General features: G+C 35.8%; 1 long non-coding RNA gene across 1 annotated transcript; it reads right to left on the bottom strand.

Annotated features, from left to right (window-relative positions):
- Positions 1 to 3,797: 3,797 nt before the first annotated feature.
- Positions 3,798 to 4,215, bottom strand: LOC122003406. The gene is made up of 3 exons (XR_006117971.1): positions 4,109 to 4,215; positions 3,907 to 4,008; positions 3,798 to 3,811 (listed from the first exon to the last, which is right to left on the bottom strand). It is a non-coding gene; the product is annotated as an uncharacterized LOC122003406 (long non-coding RNA).
- Between the last annotated feature and the right edge of the window lie 8,967 nt (positions 4,216 to 13,182).

Raw genomic sequence — 13,182 nt, 5'->3', positions numbered from 1 at the left:
TACTCTCACACTGGTCCGTTAATATAGCAGTAGGATGAATGTTTCCCATTGCCTCGAGCCAATTCATGAAGAGCCACTTGAATGATCTTGCATCTTCATGTGTAACCAAGGCACACCCTAATAAAATGGACTGACCGTGATGATTGATGCCTACGAAGGTGGCAAAAGGCATCTTATATTTATTGACTAGGTAAGTTGTGTCGAAGCTTATAATATCATGAAATTCTTCATATGCAGCTTTGCTTCGGGGATGAATCCACAACACATTGCATAGCCTGCCTTCATCATCAACATCCATCAAATTAAAGAAGTTCCTGTCCCTCAATTGCATTGTTATAAAGAGCTTGCGAATGGCCTCAGCATCTCCATCACCAAGCCTCAACCTTCTTCTCTTCTCGATAAAATTTCTACAATCTTTAGGAAGACATCCTAAATTCTCAGGTCCACCAGCTTGAACTTCTAATAGCTTGATATTCTTGCATGACCTTAGATCGGCAATGTCGTTAGCTTCTAATTGTCTCTTCATGTTCACTAACAAAGACTTATATCTTGGCATTAAATTGACATTTCAGGATTAAGATCATGATTGTGATTTATGCATATTTTTGAAACCACCCAACATCCATTTACTTGCTTGATTGCATTAATTCTAGCTGGGCAATCTATTCTCTTTGAAGAAATTTCAAACCGTCGTTTTCTACCCCGATCACAAATAATCACTACATATTTATCTTCTCCACTAACCTTGTGAGCTGCTCTTTTCGCAACGCTGAAGCCTTTGAGTCGGGCGTGTTCTTGATAAACTGTGAACATACTATCAATACTATCAAAAATCATACCAGGAGAAGCTCCGACTTCAACTTTAAATTTGAAAATTCTTTCACAATCTGGGTACTGTCGACTTTGCCTGGGTTGGATTGGTGTCCATGCTTTGAATTTTTCTTGAACAAACTTTCATCATCAGAACCAAAGATTTCTGCCATCAAAGAATTCCTATTTCTGAAGATTTTGATCTCCATAATTTTTGATAGAGAAGGAGAGAATAGTTTTTGATATAGAAGAAGAATAGAATCGATGTTGTGATTTTCAATTTTAATATCAATTTTAACTCTAAACTAATTAAAGTCATCATTGAAAAAAGTAGTATAATTAAGAATTAATTATTAATTTTTTATAGGGAAATGTCATTAACAGTTTCCAATAAATTCTCTAGCTGATTTCAAGTTCCTAATAAATTTTCCACTAATTTTAAGTTTTCCAAGATAAGAATAATTAATACTTTAATTAAGGATTAATTAGTAATTTATTATATATAAATATTATTAATAATATTTAAAAGTAGTATAATTAAGAACTAATTATTAATTTTTTTTATAGGAAAATGTCATCATTAACCGTTTCTAATAAATTCTCTAACTGATTTAAAGTTCGTAATAAATTTTCTAGCTAATTTTAAGTTTTTCAAGATAAGAATAATTAATACTTTAATTAAGGGCTAATTAGTAATTTAATATATATATATATATATATATATATATATATATATATATTATTAATAATATTTAATTAATTTTTCTAGCTGGTCAAATTCTTGCCATATAGATTTACCGATTTTAATAATGGATAATGCTAAATGGTCAGAATCTGACCACCCAGAATGTATACATACATGTGTATGCATGGACATTTTAGTAAAATCATATGTATATATTAATTACATGCATGTACATGCATGTATTATGATTGAGAGATAAAAATTTCTAACTTGTCAGATTCTGACCAACAAGATTTATTCTTTAATAATATCACATGCATATATTAATTACATATAAATCCATGTTGGTTTATGCATTATAAATTTAAGATTTTTAACATTTATTGAATCATAAATTTGTGTATGCTAAAAATCAGAACTTATAAAGGTTCATTGTGCCTTAAATTACCAAACCATTTTATTGCTTAATTCAAGGCATGCATACTTTTAAAAGCTGCCAACTCTTTATAGCTTCTTGCTTCAACGGATTTGTTGTTTCAATAGATATTGAATTAATTTTAAATGAATATACAATTTGGGCATTGCTAAATGATTAAAATTTAATCAATCAGAATATATATATATATACATAAGCATTTTAATAATATCATAGGTATATATGAATATATATGTATATGCATATATTATAACACTACAAAAAAAACCAGCATTACCGATAGAAATATCCGTCGGAATTCCGTCGCTATATGTATATAGCGACGGAATTCCGACGGAATAATTTCTGTTGGTAAAATAACCGCCGGCTTCTATTCCCGACAGAAACAGAATTCTGACGGTATTTTATACCGACGGAAATTAAGTTTCCGTCGGTAAAGTACCGACAGAAAATACTTTCCGTCGGTATAATTACAATATTCTACATCATCGATTGAGGTGAAAATCTCCGACGGAACAACATTTTCCGTCGGAGATCTCCGACGGAACATCCTGTTCCGTCGGTACATACCGACGGAACATCCTGTTCCGTCGGTACATACCGACGGATCTGGAAGTTCCGTCGGGTAAATACCGACGGAACTGGAAGTTCCGTCGGTAAATACCGACGGATCTGGAAGTCCCGTCGGTATATACCGACGGAACTTCCAGTTCCGTCGGGGGGCCCGGGGTGATGTATCGAACTAAAAGTTCGATAATTACCGACGGAATGTATTCCGTCGGTAATCCGTCGGTATTTCAAAAAAAAATTCCCAGGTTCTTTTCGTTTACACGTTGTTCCCATATACATTTTCCACATATATAAACAAACCATCACAATCGATGGTTTCATACAATATCCACACAACAAATACAATCCACACAACAAATACAATCCATAACAAATATAATCTACATCAAATATAATCTACACATATATATCTATCATATGATAATCACAAACTAATAAAATCCACAAAAAAAACCATATTCCATATAATCCATAGCTAACTAAATCTACAGAATATATATTCTACACATATCCATATCTAAAATCAAGTTTACATAACACATACCGAACTAAAATGTAGTCCCAATAATACAAGAACGGGAAATCATAGAGAAAATCCTGTAAAAAGGCAAATACAAAATGATGTTTAAATAAACAGTTTGCATATTTATATATTAAGAATTTTATATGAAATAATACCTGAACAAAAAGTGAGCAAATGATGTAGTGAAGAGCCAATATGTATATATGACTGAACGTGACTCCTGAAACATATAGTAATAAAACCTTTAGAAATAAATATGTTATAATATCAAAACAGGCTCACGTTCTATATAATAAATAAAAAACTAAAGTATAGCTGAACTAACAAACCTCAAAAAGCTAACGACCACCGTCTGATAGATCTTGAGTCTCCTGTGACTCAGATCCCTGTGATGCTTGGGTGAAAGAAGCCACGATTGTCCGCATTTGGGCCATGAGATCTTCATTACTCTTGTCACGTTCAGCTCTCTTCTTCTCCTCATCAGCTCTCCACTGATCCATATCAGCCATCCTCTGATCCATTGATTTCAGCTGAGACCGCAGTTCTTGATTTTCACGTCTTAAAGACTGCATCTCACCGGAAGAAGAGGAACTAGCACGACCTATTGGATTCCTCAAGCGATCAAATGCCACTTTGGCCCGAGAGCCAAGGCCGTAGAGGGTGGAGTTTTGTCCTTCCACCGACAACATCATAATATATCTCATTTAGATCGTCGGTGGATAAAGACTGTGACTCTCCACCCTCTGCGATGGTGAGATGCCCGAGCCACCCTTTCTGTCATTTCTTGCTGCATAAAAAATAATATAATATCCAATTTGATATGTATTACTAATTACTAATCAAGATATAAATGAACAAATGTAATAAAGTTAATTATCTTACATGTAGAGTTTGAGATCGAGAATCAACAAATGACCCATCCTTCTTCTTGTGGGTCTTCAGAAAAATCTCCATACATGTAGGCTGTCGGGCAAGCTCACGTTCCTACATTTATAAATTAAGGAAAAAATTAGTATGCTCAACAATACAAGGTTGGTAATAAATACAAAATTTGTTATAAAGTATAATTTTAAATTATACTCACCAGATCAATGGTATGCTCAACAATAGATCTGGATCCTGACGTATGCCGAGCGGTTCCGGTGCTCGGGTCACCTGGCTCTGTATTCCTATTTGCTTTTGCCTTTTCGGCATTAGCTTGCCACCTTTCTGCAACCCAGGTGACCGTCCATGCACTCCATATCGCCTCCGAAACATACGCAGGCCTAGTGCCCTTCTTTCTCATGTAATACATATGATCTCTGTAGAGTTTGGCACAATAAGTATTCCATGTAGCTTTAAATTGATCTTCTTGCCCGTCCACCCAAGTATATCTTTTCTATAATTATAAGTTAAACATTTAGTTTAAATGATATAAATGATAACTATATTATAGAATGTGAATTAAATATATTAAATTTACTCACCACAAATTCATTATAATAAAATAGCTTCATCTCCTGGTCTACATGCCTCCATGTAGTACCAGACGCGCTAACTCGTTCCTTAAATTTTGCAGTGATATATGTGGCAACTCTGTGCCCATCCGGAGTGAACTTGCACAAAAATAGACCTTTAGGTTATGAGAAATATATTATAACTAATGTTATATATAAACTTGAATAATTAATAAGACAATATACTTACGAGTCCCCGACAACGGTAAGGACTTTGTGGCCACGGGGTGCCACAGCCTGCTGCTCTGCCATGATAATATCTATAAAATAACATTGCAACACATCATAAAAAGGTCTAAAAACCTGATAATATAAATACAAAACATTAAGGAAATCTACTTATTGACGGAAATAAGAATGTTAATATTTAATCATCATTAACATCTGACTAGTCAACATTAACAGTTTCTATGTCCTCATTGCTAGATGAGCTTAGTTCAACTTCATCCTCACTGTTGGACATCTCCCCATCATCCATCTCTTCGTAAATGTCATTAGCATCTACAAGCAATTGAGAAGTAGATTGGTGTTGTAAATCAACTGAATATATCTCCACTTCATTATTCTGAAATGCATCATGGTTTTGAGCAGTGATTGTATTCGGCATCTCTATGGTCGAGCGAGGCTTGATTCGACAAACAGACAACCATTCACTAGATCTTCTTCTCTTCGTAGGGTATTCAAGATAGAAAACTTGACCCGCTTGTATTCCGAAAATAAAAGGCTCAAACTTGTTGAATCTTTTATTTGCATTAACCTCAACTAAATTATAATTTGGATGAATTCGAGTACCTATTCTTGGGGTCGGATCATACCATGAACATTTAAACAACACACACCTCTTTATTGGTAATGCAGGATATTCAATCTCTATGATTTCATCAAGTCTACCATAATAATCAAATTCAGTGTTATTGTTGTCCACATATCCTTTGACGCAAACACCAGAATTATAAGTTAATCTTCGTGAATCTCGTTGTGCCACGTGGAATTTAAGACCATTAACATAGTAACCAGAATACACCTTTATTTTACGAAGGGGTCCTGATGCAATATTCATTATCCTATCATCTTGCACATTTGATATTCTACGATCTTTCACCTATAAAAATAAGTAACATATATCTTAGTACACTTCTTAATAAACATGAACTTAAAAATTTCACAAATTTTCTAACTTACATATATTTGAAACCACAATGCAAATTCAGTCTCTAACTTTGTAGCTATCTCAGTTGCACCAATTGATGGATTTTGGAGATATAATTGTTGTTCGTATAAGCTGAGAAAATAAGTAATTATATTAAAATTGGGATATCAAGCAAAATAATTAAACAAAGGATAATTGTTTGATTTAAGAAGTTTACTTACTTTATGTATGGTTTGACCTCTTCACAATTTAAGAGTATATATGTTCTTGCAGCATGATATTCTTCCTCGGTTAACCATCTAGCAAGCGATGCACCCATTAACTTACCAGGAAACTTAAAAATAGAAAGCATAGATGGATCTATCGGCTGACAAGCATCATCAGAATTTCTAGGACACCTGCGATGTCTTGTTTGCACACTATCAACAAAATAATATGAGCAGAAAGAAGATGCTTCTTCTACTAGATAAGCATTGCATATTGACCCTTCAACTCTTGCTTTGTTACGAACATTATTTTTTAATTTCCTCAAAAACCGTTCAAATGGATACATCCATCTGTACTGCACAGGACCTGCTATTTGTGCCTCGTATGGTAAATGTACTGGTAGATGTTCCATTGAATCAAAAAAACTTGGTGGAAATATGCGCTCCAGTTTACATAATATGAGTGGAATGTCTGTTTCTAGCCGAAGCATATCATCTATCGTAATACACCTTGATGTCAAATCTCTAAAAAATAGACTCAATTCAGTGAGTGCTTGCCAAACATTTTGAGGAAGTAAGTCATGGAAAGCTACTGGAATAAGTCTTTGCATAAATACATGACAGTCATGACTTTTCATTCCAAACATCTTTAATCTATTCATATCCACGCATCGACCCATATTTGATGCATAACCATCTGGAAATTTGATTTCTTTCAACCAATTACATAAAGCTTGCTTGCCATCTTTGTCCAATGTATAACAAGCTTTTGGAAATCTATTAGTTATTTCATCTTGATGCAACTCTGGTCTATTGACTAGGTCTTTTAATTCCTCGCGTGATTTTGCAGTGTCTTTAGTTCTTCCAGGCACATTCATCACAGTGTTAAAGATATTATCGAAGAAATTTTTCTCAATATGCATAACATCTAAATTATGTCGAATAAGCAAATACTTCCAATACGGTAACTCCCAAAAAATACTCTTTTTCTTCCAACCACACTTGCACATCCTAACAATATATTTATTTATCTCATCAGAACCAGATTGTGATACTGGTAGAAATCCATAACTATCAATTTACTCAATGATTTGTTCACCTGAAGCATGGAGTGGCGGGGATTTTCTGACTACAACATTTTTTAAGAAATTTTTCTTATTTCGCCTAAAAGAGTGATCAAGTGGTAAAAATTTACGGTGATTATCAAACCAAGACACCTTCCCACTGTAAGGTAATGAAAATGCATCAGAATCAGTCATGCAGTGTGGACATGCTAATTTACCAGCTGTGCTCCAACCCGATAACATTGAGTATGCTGGAAAATCACTGATTGTCCATAATAATGCAGCATGCAATCTAAAATTAGTTTTGCTTGCAACATCATAAATCACCGACCCTACATTCCATAATTCATTTAACTCTGCAATAAGAGGTTGTAAGAAAACATCTATCTTCTCTTTGGGATTGGTTGGACCAGGAATAAGTACTATAAGGAACATAAATTCATCTTTCATACACATCCATGGCGGTAAATTGTAAGGTGTTAATATAACCGGCCAAGATGAATATTGTTGTCCTGACTGTCCAAATGGTTGAAATCCATCTGCAGAAAGTCCCAATCTCACATTACATGGTTCCATTGCAAATGAAGGAAATACAGCATCTAGATGTTTCCATGCAGGTGAATCAGAAGGATGACACATTATACCTCCATCGTGCGCATGCTCATGATGCCACGTCATATGGCAAGCTGTAGCAGCAGATGCATACAAACGTTGAAGTCTAGCAGTTAACGGAAAATAATACATCACTTTCCAAGCTATTTTTTTCTTCTTCTGCCCAGGTATGCGAGTACCATGCTTATAACGAGGGTGTGTACAGATTTTGCATTCACGCAGATCATTGTCTTCATTCCAAAATATCATGCAGTTATTTATACAACAATCAATCTTCTCCACAGGCAAACCTAAACCTCTGATCAATTTTTTTGTACTGTAAAAACTATCCGTCATTATGTTATCAGCAGGAAGCAATTCTGACATCAACTGACAAATGTCGTCGTAACATCTTTCTGAAAAATGATGTTCTGCTTTCATATTTAATAACCTTGCAGTAGCTGATAATTGAGAATGACCTGAGGGAATGTCTTTCCACACTTCTCTTTCACTAGCCTTTAACATTTCATATAGTTGCTGATATTCAGGTGTTGGTGTTTCATCTATATTAGAATAATCAACTGTAGCATTTATCGTATCATGAACCATTGATTGCATTGCGATATCAATATTAATTGATGCTTCAGGAGCGGTAACTGTTGCCCTGGATGACGAATCACCAGAAGGTCCAATTGGTTCATATAAATAAGGTTCTCCGTGACAGTACCAATTGTAGTAATTTGGCACAAAACCATTTCTACATATATGCATTTTTACAGTATTCTCATCACAGAAAGCTCTATTTTGACATTTTTTATGATTGCATGGACACCGTAACTCAGCACCATTCATACATTCAGGGTGACTTTTAGCAAAGTTCACAAACTGTTCAACTTCAGCAATAAAATCATCTCTGATAAATCCTTTTTCTAATCGATTGTACATCCAAGCTTTGTTCATAGACATTTTCACCTAAAACTAATATATTGAGAACTAAAAATTAACATACATTAAGATACTAACACAAAACAAACAAACGGACTATATTATGCTATAAATTAACATACTAACATAACCTATTTCTAACTTTAATCATGTTAAATGACATACAGTATAATTTAGTAAATTTTACCTGAATATGTGTAGGTCAACTGGAGAAGAGCAGCAAATGCTACCTGTTTACAAAATAAAAATAATTTAGCTAAAAAATTAAGACAAAATATTTTTCAAATTTCTCGTGGCACCAGCAACCAGCTGCCAGCCAGCACAGCCTGCAGGAGGCCGCCGACTGCCGCAGAAGCCCGCAGGCAGCCGCCGGCTAGCGTAGAAGCCCGCTGGCGGCCGCTGGCAGGCGCAGATGCTCACAGGCGGCCGCCGCCGGCTAGCGCAGATGGCCCTGGCGGCCGAAGCCGAACGCCGCCAGCCGATGGCGGGCGCAGAAACCCGCTGCGGGCGAGGAAGCCCACTGCGGGCACGCGCCACAGCGTGTGGGCGAAGGCCGGCGGCAACTGCCGCTCGCCGGAAAAAAAGGAAAAAAAAAAAACCAAAAACTAACCTGCGATCGGGAACGGGGAGAACGAAGCCGTCGGCCGCGCGCGCGTGAGGGAAAAAGGAGGTTAGGGTTTTTTTAGGGGAACTTGCCGACGGAATTCATATTCCGTCGGTACACTTTAAGTTTACCGACGGAATTACTAATTCCGTCGGTAAAACCATTAATTTACCGACGGGATGGCTTATTCCGTCGGTAATATCATTAGTTCACTGGCGGAATTAATATTCCGTCGGTATCACGCTGTAATACCGACGGAATGATTTATTCCGTCGGTAAAAAGTAGAGTTTACCGACAGCATATTAATTCTGTCGGTAGTCCCGTCGGAAACACTGGTTTTTTTTGTGGTGTAATTGAGAAAATAGAAATTTCTAGTTGGTGGTTTCTGACCAACAAAATTTATTGATAAAATATATGATTGAATGTCTATCTTTTCCATGCTAAAAGGTAGGATACATTCTACAATTTATTCTCATTTAAAAAGTGTGTGACAATTGCTCCAACCACATGAGTTTGTTAATTAAAAGAATAATAAATATTGTTGGTCAAAATTTGGTCAGTTAGAAATATCAATCTTTCCGATTATAATACATGTATATATATATATATATAATTAATATATACATATGATATTATTAAAATATTCATGTATATTTATACATGTAGATAGTTTAACTGATCAAATTCTGAACATTTAGTAATGCTATTAAAAGACATCTTGAATTTATTTTGTAAGCACGTTGCGCCTTGAAATTTGAGGGGAAGTGAGGGCCGCTAAGGTCACCTTTGCGCCTTGAATTTATTGTGTAAGCACGTTGCAGCTTCAAATTTGACAATTGCAAAATGGCTGCAAATTTAATTTGTAAATCAATTTCAGAATAATATAATGTTTTATTTAAAAAATAATAATCTCATTTTAATATAAGTTGTTAGTAGAGATGTAAATAAATTAAGTCGTTCGTGAGCTATTCGAAACTCAATTCGATAAAAGTTCATTTGAGCTCTTTTAATGAGGTTTGTTAAGATAAACAAACCAAACTTAAACTTCGCAATACTCGATTTGTTAGCTCGTAAACACGTTCGTTAAACTCATGAATCAATTTTTAAATAAAAAAATAATAATTTTGATATTAAATTTATAGATTTTACATTCTACTTATGAAAAATATAGACAAATTTATTTATTAAAATAAAATTATAAATTTTAATAAAAATATTATAATATTTTTTAAATATATAATTTAATTTTTAATAAATATTTAAATTTATAATTTATATTTATTAAACTCGTTTAGGCTTGATAAAAATTCAAATAAGCTCATGAATTATGAATAGATTCGTTAAATAAAATTTGAGCTCAGCTCGATTATAAATAAATCAAGCTCAAACAATTAAAAATTTAATTCGACTTCTCAATTACATCCCTAGTTAATTGATTTTTATAATTAGAATGCATCCTTAACATGATGAATTTAAAATTTTAGGAGCCATTTTAAGGAAAATAGGGGTAAATGTTTTTTTTTCTCGGGAATTAAATTGCACCGTTATCGAGGGTCTAATTGGAAATTTTCATAAGTCAAAAGTTCCTTTTGGGTTTTGCTTACTTGAGAGGTCAGAGGAGGAGACAAGTGCAGGGGAATGGAATGTGGATCGAAGCGAAGAAACGTAGATAAGGGATCGGAGAGAGACAGTGAAATTTGTTTACATGGAAATAAAAACTCTAACGAAAAACTCATAATCGATACATTGAGAATCCACTAACAATTATTTGATCTAATAATTAATTAACTGGTGATCCGCCTCAATGACATCGTGATATATATATATATATATATATATATATATATATATATATATATATATATATTCAGCTTCGGCCCAATTAAAAGCCCATTGAGTTTTAGATTAAATGAACTTTGAAATCAATTTATGAAGAGGGACTTGGAATTTGATAAGCAACGGTTGACATAATCTATGATACAGCGAATAAGGCGGGCCCCCGAAGTCGGAGATGGAGTCAAGAGGTTGGCTAATATGACAGTCAAAGTCAAGGAACAGTCAACACTCAAAACTAGTATAGTCACATGGCTGAATGTGGCCTGGTCAAGCTCTATGACCGAGCAAAGATGTCGAGTGAAGGTTGAGTCTTTGAGAGGATCATCATTTTTTAGCCGACTAGACTCTGTACGCAACGGGGTCCGATCGTATGATAGAGACGACTCAACCGACATATCATCATTGTGCATTAATAGTCCATCAGCTCAATATTCCTTTCTGGTATTTTATGTGATCATTATCAGAAAATCAAGGAAATATTCCCCATGCAAGCTATACATCGAAAGTTTCTACCCTATAAAGCGCAGGAATTGCGAGTCTATTCTAGGAAAGGTGTCAGAGTGTCATAATGGCCGACCCTATTTTAGTAATGCATCCAGATACGTGCAAAGGGGAAAAACAACACTATATAAAAGAGTCTTCATCTACAAGTGCAAGTAAACGAGGTCTCGCTATCACAACTTATTGTTTGTCTCTACTGTTCTTAATCTTCTCCACTATCGTTTGCTTGACTTGAGTATTAGAGTGCCTGCATCGGGGACCCCTCCCTAGCCCAGTTGTTAACATTTTCTTCCCTCCACATTCTTTTTTGACGTGAAGAATAGTTTGATGCCCTCTACTCCCAGTACAAAAGTTTTCCCATGGTCAACAGCAAAGCCACTTACCCAGCGCATCATCTTCCCCGATTTCAGACAGGATCAAATCTAGCACAATCTGTAGGGACTTCGCCTGAATATGGAACGTGAAGATAAAGAGACTGGATGATTAACTACAGTTAGTTTGTCGCAAGAAGTGTTGGAACTACTAATAACCACCCTAGCGTAGAAGTTGGTGTAACAGCAACAAGCAACATCCGAGTGTCCTTTGCTAAATGATCCTACTTTATTGACAATGGGCCCTTATACCAAGCGTAGGACCCGAATGGAAGGGCCAATTAGGTTCCAATCAATTCCTCCTCCTCCGGTCGACTTCATGCAAGTGCTTATGCAGCCGATCAACCTGCTGCCTGTGCCGCCCTCCCTGGTTATGTATCACCGGGCACTGTTCAGCATGCCATAAGATGATATGGGTCAAGCGGAAAGACCCCAAGGATCATCTTCGAGAGACGCGCCCACTCGGGATATTCGAAAGGGGAAAGTGTTGGGGTTGCAAGGTTGCAAGCATAGCCCTACATTGAAAACACATGGGAAAGATCATGGGTTTATAAGAAAAAGATATCTCTATTGGCATGAGGCCTTTTGGGTAGACTCCAAGAGCAAAATCATAGTGAGGTCGCTCTTCATTAGACTAACCATCGGAAGAAGTACAAGCTAGAGCTATGATCTAAGATCGAACCATGTGGGTGAAACCTTGGACGAAGAGGGGGAGGCCCTAAGCAAATCAGTGACCTGATGCTTGAGGGGAGACCCTAAGTAGGTCAAGAGTGACCTGATGCTCGAGGAGAGACCCTGAGTAGGTCAAAAGTGATCCGATGCTTGAGGGGACCCTATGGTCCTTTGTTTGAGGGGTGGATTGTTGGGGTTCTAAGGTGACAAATATAGTCCACATTGAAAATACATGAGAAAGATCATGAGTTTATAAGAAAAAAATATGTACATTGACATGAGGCATTTTGGATAGAGCTCAAGAGCAAAATCATGAGAACTTAAGCCCAAAGTGGACAATATCATATCATTATGGAGATATCTAAATTCCTTTTGGACATACAGAAAGCTCCTATAACCAGTAGCTCCCCCGAACGAGTAAGTATATCATTCACCCAAGAAATATTGGAAGATAAGTTGCCAAGCTATTTTCAACCCTTAGCAATCGGAGAGTATATAGGAGCAACCTACTCAGAGGATCTTCTGCTCAAATTTGAAAATACGGCTATCCTCCATCAATACATGGACGACATTAAGTGCCGAGTATTCCTGACCACCCTATCCGATTCAGTACAAAGAGGGTTCAATTGACTGTCTGGCAACTCCATTTACTGCTTCAAGGATTTTAGCAGGTCATTCCTCCACCACTTCACCAATAACTGCCAATACCACTAGACCATGC

The sequence above is a fragment of the Zingiber officinale genome, chromosome 1A (genome assembly GCF_018446385.1).
Source record: "Zingiber officinale cultivar Zhangliang chromosome 1A, Zo_v1.1, whole genome shotgun sequence".
In the NCBI taxonomy this organism is placed as follows: Eukaryota; Viridiplantae; Streptophyta; class Magnoliopsida; order Zingiberales; family Zingiberaceae; genus Zingiber; species Zingiber officinale.
This window is presented reverse-complemented; position numbering and strand designations above follow the sequence as displayed.